The sequence below is a fragment of the Macaca mulatta genome, chromosome 4 (assembly GCF_049350105.2).
Source record: "Macaca mulatta isolate MMU2019108-1 chromosome 4, T2T-MMU8v2.0, whole genome shotgun sequence".
Taxonomy (NCBI): domain Eukaryota; kingdom Metazoa; phylum Chordata; class Mammalia; order Primates; family Cercopithecidae; genus Macaca; species Macaca mulatta.
The window spans coordinates 68,510,976-68,525,219 of NC_133409.1; the positions used below are offsets into that span (position 1 = coordinate 68,510,976).

Consider the following 14,244-nt stretch of genomic DNA (forward strand, 5'->3'; position numbering starts at 1 on the left):
TCTTTGATCGGGCTGCAAAACTCAAACCTGGGGGGAAAGAGGTTGACTGCGGCTGCAATTTTATCAAAAGAATTATGTGGAAAAATGAGAACTTGATTCATTCTTTGATTAAGAATTAGGGCACAGGCCGGGCGTGGTGGCTCACGCCTGAATTCCAGCACTTTGGGAGGCTGAGGCGGGCAGAGCATGAGATCAAGAGATGGAGACCATCCCGGCCAACATGGTAAAACCCCGTCTCTATTAAAAGTACAAAAATTAGCTGGGCATGATGGCGTGTGCCTGTAGTCCCAGCTATTTGGGAGGCTGAGGCAGGAGAATCACTTGAACCTGGGAGGCAGAGATTACAGTGAGCCAAGATCATGCCACTGCACTCTAGCCCAGCGACAGAGTGAGACTCTGTCTCAAAAAAAAAAAAAAAAGAATTAGGACACATTTGTTTGCCACTATAACCTAAATGTTTTTGAGTAGGAGAGAAAAACTTATTTTCACCAATTTAATTTAATCTTTTTTGATAAAGTTCTAGTTAAGCTTTTTTCTTTTCTTTTCTTTTCAGAAGAGGTGGTATGTGGCTGAGAGCAGGCGCCTTGGTCTCAGGGTGACCTGATCCAGTCCTGGTGACGCCGATTTCTACACAAGCAACCTTTCTGTGCCTCCGTGTCCTCATCTGCAAAACGGGGATGGTGATTCAGTAGTGCCTACTTTTTGGAGAGTAAATGATTTAATACCACGGAGTGCTGGGAACAGCGTCTGGCCTAAAGTGAGTCCAAGGTAAATGTTTGTTAACTAAATCACAAAGCATTTGTTGTGAAACTTTGGTACTCAATTTAATTGAATTTACCTTGAATGGGCTTTTTAGTTGTATGGGTTGCCCTGAGATAACAATGGCCTTGTTTCATTACACGTGGTCCTGGCTGGGAAGAAAAGGCACCACGGTGGGATGAGAGGGCCTTTGGGGGACCTGACATGGGCCAGGAGGTGATGGGGACACAGGAGAATCCCCCAGGAGGTGACATTCATCTAAGACCTGACAGGTGACGAGGCTCCTGGAGGTAACTGGGTGAGGATCAGGGTGGGGGTGGGGGAACATTCCAGGAGGAAGGGCCAGCATGTGCCAAGGCCCTGAGGTTCTGGGAAGCCTGATTTGTCCAAGGCCAGCAGAGAGGCCAGTGTGGCCATGACTGAGTGGACACAGTGATGAGTGGTGGGAGGTGGGATTGGAGGGGATCAGGGATCTGTGGGAGTTTGGACGCCATCCTGAGGGCCAAGGGCAGCCTCTGTGGTGTGATGGGTGATGGGTCCTATCTTTCCCTTTGGACATCCCCACGGGAAGGCCTCCTTGAGTAGGGCTGATCCTTTCCTCCTCATTCCCACTGTGGCCTGTTTCACAGGTAACAACCTGGGTGGGAGGGGAGACCTCTGTTTTAGGGCTTTGGTCACATCTCAGGAGAAAATCTGAGAAGACTGATTTTCAGGAAATGCTTGGCTGGGAACTTTGCCATGGGAAATGGGGGTCTGAGAGCCAGGTCAACAATGTGGTCTTGTACTCGCGACTGAACCAGAGGCAGGGCAGCCAGGAGAAGCCCCAGGACTCGCCTGAGATACACGGGCCTATGCAGGGACCCGTCAAGGGGTCAGAATGCAGGCGTCTGGCTTTGGGAGCATCCAGCGAGAAGCAGCCCCAGCCAGGAAGTGCAGATTTTACTGGAGCTGTAGGTTTTCATGAGGAACCTGGGGGTCACTCAGGCATCTCTCTGCAAATAGCTGCCTGCCCATGGTGAACATCCGGTGGCAGGGTCCTGGGGCTTCTCCTGGCTGCCCTGCCTCCAGTTCAGTACCAAGAACAGGATGGTGTCACTGACCTTGCTCTCATACCCCCGCTTCCCACAATAGTTTCCATCCTGCGTGCAAAGTGCTAATAACCACACTGTTGAAATTCCTCAGGGGTGAGCACAAGTCTCTCTGTTTCATCTGTGCCTATCGTGGATGCATTAACTATTTCATGAAGTAACACAAGTAGCATTTAGAGTAAAACAATTAACTAAAAATAGGTGAAACAGTGAAATTCAATGACAAGGATGCTCAAGAATAATTAAGAGGCCAACACAGGACTTCATTTCAAGGAGATTCTCATTCCTAAGCCTGTTGCTTTTCCCTGCACGGCCCAGGCAAGACCAGATTTTCCAGAAGGAAGACCAGATTGTCTTAATTAAATCTTATTTGTCAAGAAGGCAAGAGGTATTTGTGTTTCCTTGGGCTCCCATTGTTATAAACATTGCGAGGTTTTTTCTGAAAAACCTTCTTTTCTGCTCTGAGGAGCTGATTGTTGCTGTTTTTCTCTCTTCCATTGTGAGGAGGAAATGCTACACGTTCTTTGTCAGGTAATCAATTATCCTCCTTAAAGCGTCCCTGAAGTCGTCATCTGAAAATTATGGCTGTGAAAAATAATAAAATGCCCACTGTAACTTAATTGTTGCATGTCAGAGTGAGTTTCTCTCCCGCAGAGTCATAGAGCCTGTAAATCGCCTATGGTAATGACCTCTGGTTCCAAATGCAGTCACTGGTCTCTGCAAAGACAGACACTGTCTGTCACTTCTGCAGTGTCACTGTTGACACTGTGTCTCTTTTAGCTTCTGGGAAGTCCCGTAACGATCTTGCAGTTAGCAATGCATCCTTCCCTCTCTTCCAACTCCAATTGCTCTAATTTATGTCCCTTGACAACACTCACACTAAGTACACCATGTGTACCACTGTGTGGGGAAGGAAGTTCTCAGGTTCAAAATCTCAGGCAGATAAACAACACAACTTCAAGTTCACGGACATCCTAAGCAATCAACATCAATTACCCCACCAAGAAAGCAAGACCTTTTTATTGTTGGCAAGTAGCAGGTAATTGATGAGCTTGTCAGCATGATCTATGGTCCCTGATCTGTATCAATATGAAATAAGAAACCATTTAAGAGGCGTTAGGAAAACATGGCAGGCCCCCCTCCTCCTCCTCCTACCATTTGACATTGACTTATTCACGTATGAAATTGACTCTTTGTGATGGTGAAGTGTTAAAGACCCTGTGTAGTCAAATTACTATCATGGAACCAGCGAGTGAAAACAGGTTACTAAATGTCCCTGGTTCCTCCTCATTCAAACAGGTAGAAGAAAACAAACAGAAGGCTTAGATGCAAATGTGCATTGATGCCCAGTTGTTCACGAGAAATGATATATACCAAGAAAGGGAAAGCTGGGTGGTGCCCAAGATAATTCAGGTTAAAAAGGCTTTTATCAGAAGATCAAAGACATCCAGGCACAGCTTGAAGATGCAGCCATAGTCGATCCATCATGTCTTCTTGTGAATGAACCTCAAGTTTCATGCCAACACAGAGACACACTAAATGTCCCTGTGACATTCAGTGGAAATACTGAAGCATCATTGAAATTCCTTGAGGCAAGGTTCACTTGTTCAGGTCCCAAGATCTTTTCTGAGAGCTGGACAGAAAAGGTCCAGCTCCTTCACTGGGCTTCAGTTCCCTTATTTAAAACTACACATTCCTTTGAACATTCCTTGTTTGTTGCCCAATGCGAGATAATGGAGAGGTGGTAGAAAAGTTGAACCTGTTTCTTCTGAGGTTCCCAGAAGAAAAATCTTGATCTCAGGGCATCCTAAGAAGTGTCCTGGGGAGAATGTCCTTGATGTTATGAATGTATTGGGTAGGAATCACAGCCTCTAATGGAAAGTCAAACTTTCAGACTCACCAAAAGTTCCAAAAAGAGGGCTCTGAAGTGCATGTGGGATCTTCATATGTCTTTTTGCAAGTACATTATTCATTCATTCCCAAGGCATTTGGCCATTCCACTGTAATTCACAGTTAGTTGGTTAATTGCTGCTGTAGACCCCAACATTCAGATATCCTTCTTCTTTGCAAGCAGAGCCCTGATTTTGCTCAGATATTGGGAAGCAATGTGCTCTCTAACACCAGGGAGTGGATTACCATTGGTCTGAGCCCATGGTGGCAATCTCATTTACTTTTAGTGATTGGCTTGTTGGGGGACATGTGAGTCAAGGCTAGTCAATGAGATATAATTTGGGAGTCTTTTGGTAGGGCCTTCTGGGCTCTCTAATTTAAGGGGATCCTCTGGGTTCTCTAATTTAAGGGAATCTCTTTTCTATCTTCTTTATTCTGGTCATGACTCTGAGTGGATGTCATGGCAGGTGAGATGGCAACCGTCTTGTCTCTATGAGGGCACAAGGCAGAGGAGAAAGCTGCCGCACAGAGGACAGGAGAGCAGAGCTACGGGGCATCAGCAGCAAGTGGCTAAGGTGACCAGCAGGGGACTTGTCGATGTGTGGCTCTCAGACTTTTCCTTATTGCTGTAAGCATTTTACTCTGAAAAGGACCAGCTCTTCCCACACTCCACTACTTCATCTATAAGCCGAGAGGTGCCTGGGAGTCCCTTGGCCTCCACATGAGGCCACCCCTTCCCTGGCCCACACTTCAATTGACAGGGAGTGATAGGAAGCCCCACAATGCTGCATGAGCCTGGAAAGACCCTCACATTTCTGCCCCTAAATACACACCTTCCTTAGCACATTTCACCCTGAGAGCATGGAGTTAATCGTGGGATGCCTTCTATCCCTGTTGAAGTCCATCTCCTCCTGGATCCCAGGGCTCCTGGGTCATCCTTTATCTCCTGGACTCTCAGCCCCACATGACCCAGTGGGAAATGAGGCCAAAGTTCTATTTCTCTGGCCCTTCCTGCCCTGTTTCTGTGTCAGTTTCCTTTACAGCATTGTCACCGTCTGACTCAGTCTTTCCCGGGGATACTGGAGGAGATCTTAGCCCAGACCTCCTCACCCAGAGCCGAAGGTCAACCACAAGAGTCAGTGCCTTTGGGGTAGATGCAGTCCCAAGGGTCCAGGGTGGGGAAACAGGAAGCGAGGTGAGGAGGTTGGGAAGCGATGACTGAGCTGGTGACAGCCTCCCAGAGACCCAGCTGGTCACCAGGTCACGTAGACCATCTCCAGACAAGGTGTGCAGAAACGCCCCATATGAGGATGGTTGGGAGGGGCCATTTATAGCTAATCTCTCTTTTCTCCTGTCCCTCAAGGGTCCAGGTTTGCTCTTCAGGGAGTCATCTCTTTCTTAACACCATCACCCATTCCCTTGGCGGCTGCTGGGGAAGCCAGATCCCACGCTCATCTTTGTGGCACCTTAGCTGAATCCAGAATTGGTGGAGGATCCAGAATCTTGGGGAGTTGGTCTCAGGACATGTGTGGTGTAAGGCCTGAAATTGAGGTGCAATGTTAAGTATGGCCTTGATGTCTTTGAGCTTCACAGGGTTGCAGAGGCCTAACCACTAGTTTCCTTCCCTCACTGATACGCCCCCAGCTAGTTCCCTTCCCTCACCGATATGCCCCCAGCTCAGTGGGAAAGGCTCCCACCTGGCAGGTTCCCTGTCGACTGGAGCAGCCGCATTCTACCTGGTCCTCAGCTTAACTGCCTTCGCCTCCCTGCCCACAGGAACCAGGGGCACCTCACCCCCTGTTACTTCAAGGTTTGCTTCCCCCAGCCCCCCCTTCTCTCTGTTCCTAGGCGCACCTCCTGTGCCTCTGCAGGGTGCGTGTTGTCCTCCCCTGTGGGCTGTGAGTGTTTGTGACTGACCTGCTGCCCATCTCATCTGTCCAGCACTGGGTGTCGTGTGCTCGGCCATCTCATACTATTTAGGGTGAGGATGCCTCCCTCACCCACGGGGTGAGCAGGAGGCAGTTGGAACACAGTGGCATCCTGTGGACCTGCACTGAGTCAGTTCCTGCAGTAGAAGTTGGGGAAACCTGAGGTGACGCGCTGCACGGGTCTTATACACAGCCCGGATGGTTTGCATCTTACTTGCTTGCCAGTTTCTCTCTAGTGGAAAATATATTTCTTAAGGGCAGAAATTTGAGGCTGCGTTTTTCTGCTGCCACAACTGAAGTACCTGTAAGATTTCTGGCACATAGTAAGCCTTCAGTAAGTATCTATGGAATGAATAAATAAATAAACCAATGCATTCACTAAATAACCCTGGGTGGGAAAGAATGAAGATGTGATTATTAAGGCTAGGTGTATTAGGGCTCTCTAGAGAAACAGAACAGATAGGCAGGGTGTGGTGGCGCATGCCTGTAAACCCAGCACTTAGGGAGGCCAAGGTGGGTGGATCGCTTGAGGTTAGGAGTTTGAGACCAGCCTGGCTAATATGGTGAAACCCTGTCTCTACTAAAAATACAAAAATTAGCCAGGTGTGGTGGCACATGCTTGTAATCCCAGCAACCCAGGAGGCTGAGGCAGGAGAATGGCTTGAACCCAGGAGGCAGAGGTTGCAGTGAGCCAAGATTGTGCCATTGCACTCCAGTCTGGGTGACACAGTGAGACTCTCTCTCAAAAAAAAGAAAAAGAAAAAAAGCCAGGTGCTGTGGTTCATGCCTGTAATCCTAGCACTTCGGGAGGTCGAGGTGTGGATCATGAGGTCAAGAGATTGAGACCATCTTGGCCAACATGGTGAAACCCTGTCTGTAGTAAAAATACAAAAATTAGCTGGACTTGGTGGCACAAGCCTGTAGTCCCAGATACTCAGGAGGCTGAGACAGAAGAATTGCTTGAACTTGGGAGGTGGACGTTGCAATGAGCTGCGATCACGCCACTGCACTCCAGCCTGGCAACAGAGTAAGACTCCATCTCCAAAAAGAAAAAGAAAAAGAAAAAGAAACAGAACAGATGTCTATATCTATATCTATATTTATTATGAGAATGAGCCTATGTGATTATGGAGGCTGAGAAGTCTTGTGACTTCCCAGCTGCAATATGGAAAAACCAGGAAGGCTGGTGGTAGAATTCACTCCAAGTCCCAAGGTCTGAGAACCAGGAGAACCAGAAGCACTCGTGTCTGAGGTCAGGATAAGGTGGATGTCCCAGCTTAAACAGAGTGTGAATTGGCCTTTCCTCTACTAGTTTGTTCTATTGTTTTATCCAGGCCCTGGATGAATGGAAGGATGAATGGAGGGGTATCAATCCACACTGGCGAGGGTGGAGCTTCCCTACTCAGTCTACTGATTCAAATGCTCATCTCTTCCAAAAACATCCTCACAGAACTACCTAGCATAATGTTTTACCAGCTATCTGGGCATCCTGTAGTCTATTCATGTGGACATATAAAATTAACCACTACACTAGGTTATGTGGGAAAAGTTGTCAATATTTCATTCCTTTTTTATGATCTTGAGGAAGACAATGTGGAGGGAGAACCTTCAGGTCTTCAGGGAACCACAGCTTCTCCCCACTCTCTGTTTCTCCCCAAAGTGGTGATGGAGTGGACAGGTGGATGGTGACAATCTTTCTCCTTCCTCCTCTCCCTGTCCCTGCACTAACCCCAGCCTCCTCCCTCTGTCATGGGAACCAACTTTCATGGCTGCAGCCTTGGGTCCAACACTTTAGCCCGTTGCATTTCTTCCAACACTTAAGGTCAACGTTTTAGGGTAGGAATGAGTATGCAGTGCACCTGCCTGCTCTTCTGTGAGCTTTGGAGTAGCCTGAAAGAAGTGGGAGCCTCTCTGCTGAGCACATTTTCCATGCGGGGCAGCAAATTCTTCCTTAAAAGGGGATCGGTGCAGCACATCTCCACGTCTGCCACTGACTGGAGATGGTCCCCAGGAAGCTGAGGTCATGCAGAGGCTTGACCGCCAACCAGCTGTGTGTGAACACATCAGAACACTTTGCAATGTGTCTCTGGTCTATCAAATGGAGAGAACACTGAATTTCATTGATTCTAAGACGCACCTTTTTCTCATGTTAATATCTCTCTAGTCTGGTTATGTCACATAATTGATGGGATCTGATCACGTGTCAGAATTTAATTGTCAATGTGTTTTCTTTCTCAGTGGTACACAGTACAATGATGCATCATGCAGTCAATCTGGTCTTAGATGTGTGACCTGCAGGATCACTCCCATTGGCCAACCATTATGAAGGTCAGATGAAGCAACAGGGTGTGACAGGCCTTTGCAAATTATAAAATGCCCCACAGTCACTCATCCAGGCTCTACCTGGGGCAAATTCCTTAATAGCATTTTTCCTCCCCAGGTCTCATGTGCCTCATCCTTTCCCAAGTACGATGGACTGGACATGATGTTGATATTTGCTCTACTGGGTGATGGGTGGAGGTGATGTCTCCAGAAACCCAGGACCCAGGAGCGCCACCAGGCCTCTGTGAACAGAGTTCAGATGCAACGGAGACAAAGCCCCTGGGTGAGATGGTCCCAGGCCTCCTTCCAGATCTGACATTCTAGGGCCCAGGAATGGTATTTCTCTGAGGTCTTGAGGGAGAGAGGCTGGTGAGGCTGGCACTGCACACCCCAAGCCACACTAATGCCCAGCCCCAAGCTCACTGCTCTGGGAGGTCTGCAGCAAGGGACACATCCTCACAGCTGCCGGCCTCTGTGTGGCTCATCAGGGCATGAGGGAAAGACCCCGTAGAGCCCAGCTGGAGGCATGATTGTCTTAAGGCAGGAGGCTGCTGCAGAAAGAATGGAAATCTCGGAGACGCCATGTCTAAGAAATGTCAGCAGCGAGAAGTGTATGTGCTGGCCGTGTCTGCACAGGGCAAATGGCAGCAAGTGCTGTGGTCCTGATATAGTCTTACAGGGAATCTAAAGGATGGGCCACAGGAGAATGGGAAGCCCAGCTGGGCGCCCGGGGCCAGCTGTGTCCACAAGACTCACTGTTCTGAGCTCTGGGCATCGAGTACAGTGCTGGAGCCACCACGGAGACCAAACCTGTGCAGATGACCCATCAGGGTCATCTGGAGGCATTTGCACCCATCAGCCTTAACTGCTAGCTTGCCACTCTCAGAGCCTGTAGCTTTCACATTTCCTAAGTAAAAAATCAGTTTTGTCATAAAAGAAATAAATATTCATTGTAAAAGCAAATAATCCCGAGTACTGCCTTGCCACATGTCACCTGGAGTTTAGATGCTGAAAGGTGGCAGCGTGGACCTGCCTGTCACATGCGGAGATCTGTCAAGCATTTCTGCCCACACCTGCTCTATGAAGAGCTGAGCCATGAGCCCAGCATTCAAGGCTCCCTGTGTTCCCGGCCCAAGTGACAGATAGGGGGACAGAAATCATTTCCTGCTGCTGTGACCCACTTCCCCTCCCTGATGCTGCCTGATTTATTTTTGGGAATTCCCCTCCCATGTAGGACAGTTGCAGGAGGAGGGGATTGCTGGTAACGTTTCCCTAGGGAAGCTGAGGGTGCAACCCTGCCTCCCGATGTGGGTTTCCTGAGGGATGAGCCCTGGCCTAAGTGACCCCTCACATGCGCTTTCCTGGGACTTTGAGTTTTGAGCAAGTGAGGGAAAGAAGCGGGGGGGATCCCTTGTCCCAGGGGTAGCATCCTGACCGTCCAGTTCTGGGTGGGGGCTGTCTCTTGGTGGATTCTGTGGTTCCTTCCACTATTCCCCACCCTCATCTACTCTGGTAGGCTGGAGACCCTCCTGATGGAGCCTTTTCTCCTCACGCTTTTCAGGCGCATCCTTGTTACTTATGGCCGAGACCCTTGACTGCACTGCAGTTAGCCCAGCCCTCCAGGTGAGGACAACTTTGGATTCCCATGCTCCTGCTGCCAGAAGATATGAGACCCCTCCCATGCCAGCTCTTATAGGATCCCTCCTCTGAATCTCTGGAATCTTCCCTCTGGGAGAAAACGAGGGGTCTCAGTGAGGTGACCTTTGGTCTTGCCTGGAAACAGCCACTCAGGGCAGCTGCAGGGGAGGACGGGAACCTGGGACCAAGACACGGGCCATCTAAAGGAAGTCAGTGGTGGGAGGTGGGTCCAGGCTCAGAAGGGCAGAACCAGACCTGGGAAGCCATCAAGAAATGTGGCTGTCACTCTGCCCCTCTCCTCAGAGCCTCTCACGTGCTCCCTGGCCAGTTACTTCATTCTTTTCTTCTTTTTGCCTCCCTGATGACGTGGCTGAAAATCGCAGCCCCCATGGTCCCCAGATGTGCATTTCTTTAGTTCAGTGCCTTAAAGAGATTCTGATTGGCCCCTAGGTCGGAGGACTCTACCCCTTCCAGTCTGCTGTGGACAGGAGTCAGGTCACAGAGGGCAGCTGCAGGCCACGCCTGGGAGTGTGAGGAGGCTGTTGTCTGAGAAGGATGTAAGGGCTGGGCATGTGTTCCCAAAGCCATCCCTCAAGAGACCTGGGATTGTGCCCCTTGCTGGGGAGGATGATGGGCCAGCGACGTTCAGAACTTCCACCCGAAATGGCTGAACGAATTAACTCACCCCCATATGGGGGAAATCTACAAACTACTTTTTAATGAATGGCCTCTTCAGAAACTGCTCTAGGGGAAAAGATGACTCTGGTTCTTGCAGCCAAAGTCTGTTTCCCTTTGTACAAAGACTGATTTGTAACACTCACCATAAGCCATTCATTTTACTTTCGGGGAATGAACTCCAGAAGAAGTTCTCTTTCGCAAGCCTATCAAATAATAGGTGATTTTGAGCAAGAGCTTTCATAAGCAGTGTGTCAGGCTAACCCACAGTAATGTGAGACATTTAGAAAATAATTTGATTCTCTCTCTTACTTCTGCCGCCCCAGCGAATGGCATGACTGTGAAAAGTGTGACGGGGATGATGACTTCAGAGGCAAGGTTCCCTCTTCCCGGAGAGAAGCCACGCAGTCTGACTTCTCCCAATCAGACCACATTTTTTATTTTCTTGCTCTCCTTTTATACCGAGGCACTTTGTTTCTTCATTTCGTTTTGATTTTTGAGATATAAATCAAAATTCACATACAACTCACACTTTAACAGTATAAAATTCAGTATTTTTTAGTATTCGAAAGGTAATGCAACCCTCACCAATATCCAGTCCCAGAACATTGTCACTGCGGAAAAGAAACCCTGTACCCATTAGCAGTCCTTCCCCAACTGTCCTAAGGAATTACTGATTTATTTTCTGTCTCTGTGGACTTGGCTGTTGTGGACATTTCATAAATGGGACCATATACTATGTGATCTTTTGTGTCTGGCTTTTTTCACTTGTTATAATGTTCTCAAGGTTCATTCACACTGTAGCATGAATCAGCATTTCATTCCTTTTTATGGCTGAATAGCATTCCATTGAATGGATAACTCTTTTGTTTTTGTTTTGTTTTGTTTTTTTGATATAGAGCCTTGTTCTGTCACCCAGGCCGGAGTACAGTGGCATAATCTCAGCTCACTGCAACCTCCACCTCCTGGGTTCAAATGATTTTCATGCCTCAGCCCCCTGAGTAGCTAGGATCACAGGCATATGCCACTACACACTGCTGATTTTTTTATTTTTAGTAGAGACGGGTTTTCACCATGTCACCTAGGTTGGTCTCGAACTCCTGGCATCAAGTGATCTGCCCCACCTCAGCCTCCCAAAATGCTGGGATTACAGGCATGAGCCACCACTCCCAGCCTACTCTTTTGGTTTTAAGTGAGAAGCAATTCAAATTACCTTAAACAAACAAACAAACAAAAGAATGTTAGGCCTCACATCACTGAAGAGTCCAGAGGTGTGGCTGGCAGATACCAAAACGATTCCCAATGACCCTCTTCCTTATAAAGCCTCTTCCCCTTGAGTGTGGGTGGAGCGGGAGCTTGTGAATAGGCTACTACTCCTGTGACATCATATGACACTGGGGATTGTGCAGATCTAATTAAGGCTATTAGTTGACTGACTTTGAGCTAATCAGAAGGCAGATTAGCAAGTGAACCTGACCTAATCACGCTAGCTGTTTAATTCTGGGCCTAGAGATTGGAGATAGAAGTTAGGAATTCAAATCACAAGAGTTATTCAAAATGCCATTGGCTTAAAAATGGGGGAGTGACCTGGCGTGGTGGCTCAAGCCTGTAATCCCAGCACTTTGGGAGGCTGAGGCAGGCAGATCACAGGTCAAAAGATCAAGACCATCCTGGCCAAAATGGTGAAACCCTGTCTCTACTAAAAACACAAAAATTAGCTAGGCATGGTGGCATGAGCCTGTAATCTCAGCTACTCAGAACGCTAAGGCAGGAGAGTTGCTTGAACCCAAGAGGCAGAGATTGCAATGAGCCGAGATCACGCCACTGCACTCCAGCCTGGCAACAAAGTGAGACTTGTCTCAAAAAAAAAAAAAAAAAAAAAAACAACTGGAGGGGCCTGAATGCCAAAGACTCAGGAGGCTTCTAGGAGCCGAGAGTGGTTCCTGGTGGACATCTGGCCCGAAGATGGGAGTTTGGGAACCTTAGCTTTTCATGTTTTGTTTTGTTTCTCTGCACTCTCATGTTTATTGCAGCAGTATTCACAAGAGCCAAAATATGGAATCAACCTAAGTGCTTGTCAGTGGGTGAATGGGTTTTAAAAAGTCTTATACACACAATGGGTTATTATTCAGCCATAAAGAAGAATGATGTCATGTCATTTGCGGCAACATGGATGGAGCTACGGGCCATCATTTTAAGTGAAATAAGCCAAGCACAGAAAGACAAATATCACATGTTCTCACTCCCACGTGGGAGCCACAAAGGTGGATCTCATAAAAATAGAAAGTAGATTGGTGTCTACCAGAGGCTGGAAAGGTAGGGGGTGGGGGCATGAAAGGAAGTTGATTGATGGGTATGAATGCATAGTCATAGAAGAAATATTTAGTATTGTATAGATCAGTAGGGTAACTACGCTTTACAATAATCTATCGTACATTTCAGAATACCTGGAAGGAAGAGCCTTCGTCTTGTAACCAAATGGAATTAAACTGTGTCAACAACAGGAACTAGCTTGGAAGCAGATTTTGCCCCTGAGTCAATAAGAACTCAACATCTTGATCTCAGCCTTGTGGGACTCTGAGCAGAACCCAGTACTGGTGGGCCAAACTTCTCATCTACAGAATTATGAGCTAATAAATAGGTGCAGTTTTGAGCCACTAAGTGCATGGTAATTTGACACAAGAATAGAAAACTAACACAAAAGGCCAGCTGCCTTCAGGTACTGCTCCATCCGGGTGCTCAGATGACATTGCGAGGTCTCCCTGTCTCTGTGACTCTCCAGGCTCGTTTGTTTAGTTGGTGCATTTGGAGGATGGCCCTCTCCTTGTGATGATGCCTCCAGGAGCCCCTCTTCCTTCTCCCAGCTTCCCTATCCCAGGGGAAAGGGAGCCTCTTTTACCATTCATAAAACAGCCCTTGGATCGAATTTCATTTGAAGGGTGATTCTCATGAGCTCCTCCCTGAACCAACTGCTTCAGCCAAGGCTGAACCCTGCACTGAACGAGCAGGGCTGGGTCCACCCCACCCACGGATGGAGAGCTGGGGAGGTGTGGCTTTTCCAAAGAGGACTCAGGACCCAGAAAAAGCAGCAGGTGCTGGGTGGGAACACCAGGGGTGTCCCCCACATTCATGCATCTGTCTCTCCTGCAACTCATGGGGCACAGCCTGTGCCACCCCCTCTGTCCTGGAAGACTCAGTGCCCATCCTCCATAACTCCAGGATGGAGCTGGCCCTCCCAGAGCCCTCACCATGGGTTGTGGAGCATGGCGTGTTGAAGGGACAATGATTCAAGTCCTGATTAGACATCTGGTTGGAGCCCTTACACTGGATATCTCCTCGTCCTCGTCAGCCGTGGCTGACTCTTCCTTGTCATTCCTGACATGGTGGAAGGAAAATTTTTGGAGCATCTGGGAAGGGTCTGGTGAAATGGCTCTACTCTAGACTTTTTGAAAAACTAAAAAATCTCTTTAGGGTCTTAGAGACCCATGAAAGGGAATGACTTCAGTGTAACTGGATGAAGACAAACTTAGGGACTTCGTTGCCCCTGCAGAGCTGGGTCTCGGAGCTTTCATGGAGTGCACAGGTGAATATGCAGGCTCTGGAGTCAGACCCCATGGGCTCAGGTCCCAGCTCTGCCTCTTACAGCTCTGCAATCTTGTCTAAGTTACTTTGGCTGTGCCTCAGTTTCTTCATCTGTAAAATGGATCAGATAATAATGCCCACCTCAAAGTGTGGGTTTGAGGATGAAATGAGCTAACGTGTGCTTAGTATGGCACATAGTGAGTGCCTGCTGAATGTGACTAGCCACTAATACTATCTGAGTGTGCATTTCCCCTGAGATATTTAATATTTATGTCCATTTCAAAGATCAGGAGACTGTGACCAAATGTTCAGTACTTCTGGAAAATACTTCCATTTATGCTGTCTCCAAACTGGCAGCATTA

The 14,244-nt window shown here is 48.1% G+C and overlaps 1 long non-coding RNA gene across 3 annotated transcripts in view; it reads left to right on the forward strand.

The window, feature by feature from the left end:
- The window catches only part of LOC144340298 (uncharacterized), a 94,788-nt gene that overhangs the window by 28,643 nt on the left and 51,901 nt on the right, over window positions 1–14,244 (forward strand). For all 3 annotated transcript variants that reach the window (XR_013416236.1, XR_013416238.1, XR_013416239.1), the window contains exon 3: window positions 554–768. This is a non-coding gene — a long non-coding RNA (uncharacterized LOC144340298). The remainder of the gene's footprint in view (window positions 1–553; window positions 769–14,244) is intronic.